Raw genomic sequence first — 9958 nt, 5'->3', positions numbered from 1 at the left:
TGGGCTTGCTTCCCTTTGTGGATTGATCTACTTCGGGCATGGCACTCCCCTATACATGAGTGCCAGCTCTCGTTCACACCATCACTCCCAAGGGAGATTTGTTGCCATATACATAGGTAGTGATGTGTGTGAACACACTTAGGACCGCCGGGGCACTTTTTCCCTCTTTAGGAGGTTTTTTCCCCCGGCTTGTATATACGCCCATCATACTAGGGCTATCTTATCTTTTGTACATTGACACAATCTAATACACTTTGTGTTGTGTGCATTCTTGCTTCTTCATCTCCAAGCTTTGTGTGCTTTCCTGCAACCCTAATTCTAACATTCATTAGCCCTCTCCCTCCTTACTGAGGTGTCAAAATTTGATTTTTTTACTAATAAAACTTAATTTTTAACTAATAAACCCAATACTTGGTCAACTCTTCATCTTATGTGAGAATTTACTCATTTTTGGGGTATTTTCTTTTATTCTTTGTATTTTTGTCATCCCAACACTTGGATTAATCATATTGGCCCTTTAGAACCTTATTTTGACCTTAGTCAAAAATTTCTGAAAATGTGGACCCTTAAGCTGTCTTTAATACACATATTCAATTAATTTCTAATGCACATTGGAAAATTCTTTTTGAACTTTTGTTTTAGGGGAATTCATCTTAGATATTAGAAGAAACTTTTTATCCAAAAATATCTCAAATTTGAATCATCTCTCTCTAGAATATTTTCTCTCTCTAGGTAAAAAATAAGAAAAAATAATGTTTTCTTGCATTCTGAAATAGGGGATTGTTACAGGGGACTGAGTGGAGAGCTTATACATCTTTTAGGGCTGAGGAGGAGGAACCTTAACATCGCTATGTCCTTCTAGTAGATAGGATATTCAATTTGGAATCCATTGGCCAAAAAATGGGCAATATCTTCACTGCATTCTGGTACATGGTCAATGTAGAACAATGGAGCGTCATGAAAATCATCTTCCACTCCTAGAGGGGTTCTTCAATTACAATTTTGGAAAGGCGATTAGCATGGACGTGCACAAATCCCTTCCACATGTGGTGAGATAGTGAAATTAAATTCTAAAAGAATGAGCAACCATCTGGTGATGCACCCTATAGTACAATGCTTGTTCACCAAATAAAGCAGTTCTAAAGAAAACAAACTTGGTAGCCATGAGTAAATGTCTATACTTCTTTACAACAACAAATACCATCACTAACCCCTTTCTCTTAGTGATTGTGTTTCGACATCATTTATTCGATAGCTAGCAAAGGTCACAAGGATGTTGTGCTTCTCCAGCTATGCTAAGACACATCCCATAGCAAGTGCTAAAGTTTTGATATACACATGGAAAATTAGGGGGATGTCAAGATGGGCATATTTGCTAATGCCTTCTTTAGTTGGGAGAGATGGGTGTATTTGGCTAATGCCTTCTTTAGTTGGGAGAGATGGGTGTATTTGCTAATGCCTTCTTTAGTTTCTCATATGCCCATTGGCATTCATTTGTACATTTGAGATAATCAGTAGCTTATATAAGGGTCTAGCATATACGGCATATAAGGAGATGAATCTTCTAATAATACCCTACTATGTGCCCCATGAATCTCTATACCCCCTTATAGTTTAATGGGTGGTAGTAACTCCAAGATCACGTGGATCTTGTTCTTGTCTATGGAGATTTCGTTCTTGGAGATAATGTGTCTAAGGATAACCATGTGTTTGACCCAAAATCAACATTTGAGTGGGTTCCATGACATGAGATAGAGTCTAAATCTCTCAAAGACAAGCCTAAGATGAGCCAAATGCTTCTTCCACTACGACTACACGCATAGTTCACCAATGAATATCTCTAGGATCTTTCAGAGGAGATCCTTAAATGCTATACATCAAGCACTGGGGCATTATTCAAGTCAAATGGCATGATTCATAAGTGTAGGTTCCCCATTCCATAGCAGCAAATGATTTCTTATATTGATTGGCTCAATTCATTACTTACCAACTCCTTTCACTAGATATGAGGAGTTATTTGCACAAGTGATTGTGCATCCTTAAGGAGCAAACTCAAGGGAGAAAACAAATCATGAGATGATAAATAATGTGCTTACTATCAAAATATTATACATTGCCATATATGCTTATCTATCATTGACATGCATACATCACATGAATAGAAGGGTCATAACTATAGTGCACAATGAATGCCCAATCAGCCTGTGTTCAGCGCGTGTGGTGATGATGCATCAGCCACACTCATGGATGACTCTTTCTTCTTCTCCTTCTCCAACCTTTTTCTACATTTATTGGTGTAATAACTTGGCTTCTGATAGTAGTTTTGTTTGCCTTTCTTCTTAGGTTTATCACCCCCCTTCTTGGACATCCTTGCCAAAATAATGGGCTAATTCTAGAAACCTTTGGCTTATAGCTTCCCTGAGAAAAGGCTTTGTCTTTAGCTTCTTGACTAGGTGGCAACGAATGATGTATGATCTCCCACACACATAACTAGTTCGATTGGCAAGATTGCTCTTCTTTTGTAAGAACACTACAACCAACTCATCAAACATAAGGGAGTTGGGGTTACCCTTCATCATGAGCCAAATTGTGAATGTTAAATCCTATTATGAATCCGGTAAAGTTGTGAGAATAGTAGGCACCAATGAACTATCTAGATAGGCCTCATTAATACATGGAAACTGCTCTGTGATATATTTATTCTTTATGTACATCAAGCACATCCCAAGCCTACTTTACAGTCTTACATGAGTGAATGAATATGACAAATAATGTTCCTTTTCATGGAAGGTGCCACTAAGGCATGTGCATGTGCATCCCCACCATCCCACCTAGCTTGTTCCACTGTGGGGGGCGACGTGGAGGCAAATGATACCACAGTTACATCTTCACTAGTGTCACCATCCAAAGTACCTATACTATCCTATGGTGGCGAGGCAGGGCATAATTCATCCATCTCCTAGGTTAATGTCCACAGAATATTCGAGGGATATCCTCATATGTTTTACCTTCTCTATTTGGACATTAGTTTTCGGATGATAGTCGCTCCTGAGCCATAAGTATATGGACAATTGCAGGTTCCTCCAATAGGTGTCCTTCCAACTTTTACCTTCGGGAAAACTGAGGCTTAGGGTTATTGAAGCAATGCTAGTTCATACCCTAGGAAAGGATTGGCAAGGAATCATTGGTACCTATATATAGGGTAGATAGAGAGTTGCTCCAAATTCACGGCCATATCTCTTGGTTTTTCACCTCAAAAAATCAATTAATTTTTGTACCTAAGTTAGTTTAAGGTGGACAGTGCCATGTAGCACTAGGAGGTTGAACCCCTCCACCTCCTACCCACCACGCAAACACATCATAAATCTCTCTCTCTCTCTCTCTCTCTCTCTCTCTCTCTCTCTCTCTCTCTCTCTCTCTCTCTCTCTCTCTCTCTCTCACACACACACACACACACATGCAAAGCTCTAGTGTGTCCCTTCTCTCTCCCCATCTGCAACAAGTTGACTATTATCCCTAAGCTATTTTGCCATACAAGTGCTAGTTGGAAACACTATTGTACCTACAGTAGGGTTTTTAGCTAGACCCTATTGTACCTATAGTAGGGTTTTTAGCTGGAAACCCTATTGTACCTATAGTAGGGTTTCTTGCTGGAAATCCTATTATACCTTTAGTCTACTGAAAACCCTATTGTACCTACTACTACAGTATCTCTGTAAACCCTACTTACTTGTAGTATCTCCTAGAAACCCTATTGTACTTGCAGTGTCTACCCTACCCACAACTTTCCAAATCCCTTTGGCAACCAATACATGACACATCATATAGGACCACAAAAGGTAGTTAGTCCTATCAAGCTTATCCTCAGCAAAAAAAATCCCAAATATATCACAGCCTACCATTTTAGCCTATAAAATATCCTAGCTACTTGTAAGTATTGTCAATTCCCATTAAATGGCTCTGCTAAAATAGATCACTGATGAAGAAGGAAACCTACAAAGTGTATGAAAAATGGTAATGTAGAGTGTAGAAATGTTACTAGCAAGAATGCGAAAATCGATGATGATAATGCTTTCAAAGCTGTTGATGATAAGCTCAAAGATGCAATGTCGATGATGAGATGACGGCCTTATCTGCACACCAAATGCTGTAGTGGTGTATAAAACCCAAATAACAAAGACATTTTAAACCGACACTCCCTTGGGATGCCTTGAATCCTTATAGCATGTGAACGAGCCTCGAAACGTGTCCGAATGCCTCAAAATGTGTAAAAACTTTATTAACATAGTTAACAACAACACACAATAGGGTATATCTTCTCTACCTAAAAGGATAGCTCGATTTAAGATAACCAAAAGCGTAACTCAAGGAGAAGATGATAAGGGATTGAGGACCAAGAGACTGTGCTCTGATACCAATTGTTCGAGTGGAAAGGTAGCAACACACACAAGGATGTAGTAAGCAAGTAGAGATGGAGAGAAGCACAACACTCAAAGTAGATTGATGAGTATTAGTGAAGTACAAGTGAAGTGACATGATAAGGTCACTTACACCCTCATAAGTGTATACACGCTTAAGGAAAAAAACCTCCTAAGGAGAAAAAAACTACTCCAACCCATTATTAACATACATGCACACATCACTACCATATAAATGGCTATAGAGTCATGTGCCAAACCTCATGATACCACCATGGGGTTTGGCACGAAAGGATCACCAAGGTCTGACAACACTCTCATATGCCTCCCTACAACACCAACTCATAAGTGGAAGGTTAAAGTTCAATCAAGCGCACTAGCAAGGTTGACACAAAAGTGGCATCAAAGCATTTGTCGTGAACGGTAAGCGATCTTTTGCCTTTTCTCACTACGCTCAAAAGCCTTAAATCTCATTTGTATATGTAACATAGCAGTGGTGGCATCAAGCATCAAATCTTTTGTCGTGAATGGGTAAGCGATTTTCCACCTTTGCTCACTAAGGTAAGTCGGAAGCCTTAAACCTCATTTGTATATATGTAACTAACACCTCCAAGTGATTTTCCACCTTTGCTCACTGATCTCACAAGCTAAGATGAAAGTCTTAAACCTCATTCTTCTATTAAAGTTTACAGAGCAAGTAATTTTTGATGCAACTTGATTGTATGTATGAGAGAGAGAGAGAGAGAGAGAGAGAGAGACCTATTGGGGGAATTAAAGAGGAAGGTTATGCTTCCCCTTGAGACCGAGTTACTACAACCACCATTGGAACTTCTTCATCCCGTAGGTTTGATTGGATTAGGAGCTATTTGGGGATTTGAAGAGGAAGGTTGTGCTCCCCCTTGAGACGGAGTTACTCAGCCACCATTGGAACTTCTTCATCCCGCAAGACTGCCTCCACTAAATTGAGTGGGGTTGGATTAGCAAGGACTAGCTTTGGGCAATCTCTAGTGAAGTGGTCCCGAGATTCTAGAAAGTGCAGGCAAGGGGAAGACCCCTCTGGTAAAGAGCATTGGCTTTGGTAGAACCACTCCCACCACATCAGTAACAAATGAGCCGGGTCTAGGGGGAGGAAGGTTACCTAGGGTCCTTCAATAGTTGTTGTAATTATTCCTTGGCAGCTAGCCTCCATATGTGGGACGTGGATTTGAAGGAACTCGTATCCGGCCACTTGAGAGTAGGTGGTGTACTAAACCGGGGTGACCTCCAGATAGTACATTTTTCACCAATGGGTGGAGGCTAATCCAACGTTTGCATTTGAGGAGAGGGATTGGTAAGACGGGAGGGTTGTTGAGTTACAACTTGACGTATGCCAAATTGCCGGCACATATTGGGACCCTTGCATAAGAGAACAGGAGGCAGTAAGAGCCAATGGGAGATTGGTGGTCATGGGTGTAGTGGAGGCTAAGAGCAAACTAGCAAACTGAGTAGAAAGGAATTGGTTGTAACTATTGTTGGATCCCACTAAACATATAATGTGGCGCCTCATATTAATTATACAGACACCTCATTTGTATATATATGTAACAAAGCACCTCCAAGCAATTTTCCACCTTTGCTCACTGGGCTCGCAAGGTAAGACGAGAACCTTAAACCTCATTTGTATCCATATAATGTAGCACCTCCTATTAATTATACACATATACTTGGGAATAATTACAAAATAACCCCCTTCCCTCCCCTCTCCTCTTTGTCCCCACATGCACACTCTGTAAGCGTGCACACACTCTCTCTCTCTGTCCACACATATGCATACTCTCTATCCACATGCACACAAAACACACACACCCACACTCTTTGTCCACACACATTCACACTCTATATCCACACGCACACAAAATACCCACACCCACACTCTCTGTCCACACACATACACTACTAAAATCCCACTGCACTTTTATTTTTTAACCCCCTTACCTCTTTTTAACCCTCCTCTCTTAAAATTATTAACACGCATCCCCATCTAATTTTTTCAACCACCCCCGCCCCCATTTGTTTTTTTCAATCACCCTCACTCTCATTTAGTGCCACCCCTTCCCCATCTAAATCCCCCCTCCCCCCACATATTAAGTATCTTTGTCTCTCTCTCTATCAACCCACCCTACCCCTAGAACACACTTTTTTTTGTTAAAAAACACTGTTTCTATTAGCTTAAATGTACACAGAAATACCCCTTCAAAGTAGCAGAGGTCTCACACATGAGGAAAACTAAAAACAGGGGGAAAACAAATCCAAATGAGAGTGATCTAACTAGTGTAGTTGATAGCAATCACATAGAGAGTGTCGCAAAACAATTGATGGAAATATTCATACTTGTCAATTGAGGTCGACTGGAAAACCACTCAATTACAAGCAATCCAAACTATCCAGAGAGCCCAAAATCGTGCCCGTTGGAAAAATGGAGCCATATGTACAAATCTCTACTCATATCTATCAAATATTCAAAAATGCTAAGAGAAAAGTCACCCAAAAATTTGGCATTCAAGCATCTACACAAATGAAGCAAGAAATCCTTTGTGTCAAGGCAATGCCACAACAAGTGATGAATGGTCTCATTCAATCATGAAAATCTTGGACAATAAGCAGAAGCAATCTTTCTTTTTGTCAAAATGCTACCAAGAGGACGTACTCGTGCAATGTATCACCAAAAGAAGAGTATATTTGAGAGGTAACTTGCTTTTCCATAGACTCTGCAAAGTTTTTTTCCATGATATCGCTGGCTTATTCATATTCCATAGTATATTTCCATGTGATACAGTGCAACAATCACGAGAGTCCAAGGATGTTGTTGAGTCAAAAAAGTTTGTAGCAAGGTTGTTTTGCGTGCTAACATACGATAATGAATATCAAGAGTCAAAAGTTTGTAGCAAGGTTGCTTTGCATGCTAACATATGATAATGAATATCAAGAACATTGAGACCACCATACAGCAAATTCAAGAACATTGAGACCACCATACAGCTTGGGTGAGCAAATTCTTTCAAATCTTAGAAGACATAGTGCTTTCTGATGATGTTTTGTTTGCCATAAAATCTCTATGATCTTCAACATAAAGCTAGAAATCAATTGTTTTAACCATGTTAAAAGCGGCAAGAAGAACTAAATGTAAGCCATAAGAATGGAATGCACAATTCTAAGTCGCACATGAAGAGGCCAAGTAGACAAGTGTGCCAATAATCTAATTTGGCTTGCAACGTCTACATGACCCAATCAATGTAGTTCACTGAGACATATTCTAACCTAGAGGATACCCTAGGTGTCAAAAAATGTCACTTGGCCAAATAATCTATCTCAACCATAAAATGCTATGCCAATCCATCTCCTTCATGGCAGTAATTTGGTTTCTGAAATTTATGAACAAGCTTGCCGCCTCCCCAGAGAGCTCAAGAGCTTGCATAAGCATAAGCACTTTAAGATCATTTGATGTATTATTAAGGAAGAAAAAGAGTCATCAACATAAGCTTGAGCAACCACACATTTGGTAATTGCAACCCATGTAACTGCCCAAGATTAGTGAGTTTATCCATGTAGAGCAACAAATGATGAGTGGCGACCGATTACATACAATAAAGCGCTTAAGGGGCATCCATGCTTAACAGATTTCCCTAATACCCATTGAAAGGGCACTTAGCACTGAGCAACAACCATTGGATTCCTTTAAAAAAAGACCTAAAATAATGCAAGGAGTATCTTATGCATTCAAAATTGATCAAATCTCGAAAACACACTGAGACTCTTTGTCGGCCCATGCAAAGGCTTATGTGACGTGGGAAAACTATCCAAGGGGACTTGGTGCCTTGGGGGCATGTTAGCCCGCCTTGAAGAATATGCATCTATATGGGGAGGAGGTGCAAGGAGAGGGCTTGGTGCCTTGGGGGTATGTTAGCCCGCCTCGAAGAATATGCATCTATATGGGGAGGAGGTGCAAGGAGAGGCAAAGTACAGACCCAAGGTAGACACACCTAGGAACGCACTCACACACCGGGTAGGCACGTTAGGCCCTCCCGAGTACGAGCGAGGTTCCGAGGGTGTCGAGTGCCCGGGGGTTGCCCTCCTTGCACCTCCTCCCCATATAGATACATATTCTTCAGGGCGGGCTAACATACCCCCAAGGTACCAAGTCTCCTTGGATAGTTTTCCCACGTCACATCTTATTGTCTCTACCCTTCAATCTAAGAGAATGAAACCTTTGGTTTGAAAAGGATACTTGGTCAAAGAGTTTTGGGCAATATTTCATGCTCTAGGTGGAACCCCCCCGCTCTTGCTACATCAAATAGGCTCCTCGGCAAACAAGTACTCCAATAAATAATTATTTCATGCTCTAGGTGGAACCCCTCCGCTCTTGCTACATCATGGCCATTTAACCTCAAATAGGCTCCTCGTCGATGGCTTGCAAACAAATACTCCAATAAATAAACATTCTGGCCTGCAAGTGCTGAGTTATTACCTTACTTTTCTCGCAACCATCTTCAACAAGTCGATGCTAGATTTCTTACATTACCAATTGCAAGGTGCGAGAAAGGCCCATCTTGTGTGTGCTTTGACAGCCTCTACTATCTCAATAAACTGCTCTCCGATGCAAGTGACAATTAAGCCATCTAGATGCAAAAACTCACTAGCAAGCACACGAGTAGCTTCTACAAGATTTATCTTCCATATACTCCATCTAGGCATAAAATGCATGTCAATATCCAACGACAATGAGGTGGCAAAATATACTCACACCAATGCGCAACCCCCTTGGGACATGATGACCCCATTTGTTCAATCTATCCACAAACTTAGCCATGTCCTTATAATCCTTGCAAGATGATTAATGGGAGGTCCATACATAAGACCACAATGAGATCACTACAACACACATACCTAGAGCAACTTTTGACACTAACATTGTCAACCAAATCTGTACATGCTTCTCGATCTTTTGGAAGATGCCCAAAATAAAAAGCTTTCTCGAGGAGCTTGTGCTTTGGATTGAGAATCACAAGTAGAAGCTTAATAGGCAAAGCAACAAGCAGCTTTGAAAAAGAACGCTGTGACTTTAAGCCACCTTCCTAAGGATGTTCACTTTTAAGTTTAGAAGGATTGTTACTCAAACAAAAAACGTGTCCATAATCATTCCCTCATTAATGCAATTGGTATGTGTAATTAAAGAATAATCTATGGTTACACCTGAATAAACTATGACCTGCATGAGCAATTACCCCATAAATTGCACCATTGCTTTAGCAACTCCATTACTAATGAAGAAGATGAGGACAAAGAGGAAACAAAAAGAGACCCCTATTCAAAGACACCGCCTAGTGTTTTCGAGTATTTTTAGCTATTTTGGATCTAACAATTGGGAAATGGCACGGTAATTTTTAAAAAACAATATCCCTCTCGGTTGGTGTTTAGTACGACTAGGGAAAATGTGGTTGTACAAAAACTCTTTCTAGTACAATGCTTGGATACCTCTCATAGAGTAGAGATCGGAGCAAACT

This window comes from Cibotium barometz, chromosome 60 (genome assembly GCF_041138505.1).
Source record: "Cibotium barometz isolate CiBa-2024 chromosome 60, ASM4113850v1, whole genome shotgun sequence".
Taxonomy (NCBI): Eukaryota; Viridiplantae; Streptophyta; class Polypodiopsida; order Cyatheales; family Cibotiaceae; genus Cibotium; species Cibotium barometz.
The sequence above is the reverse complement of the archived record's forward strand: the minus strand, read 5'-3'. Positions refer to the sequence as shown.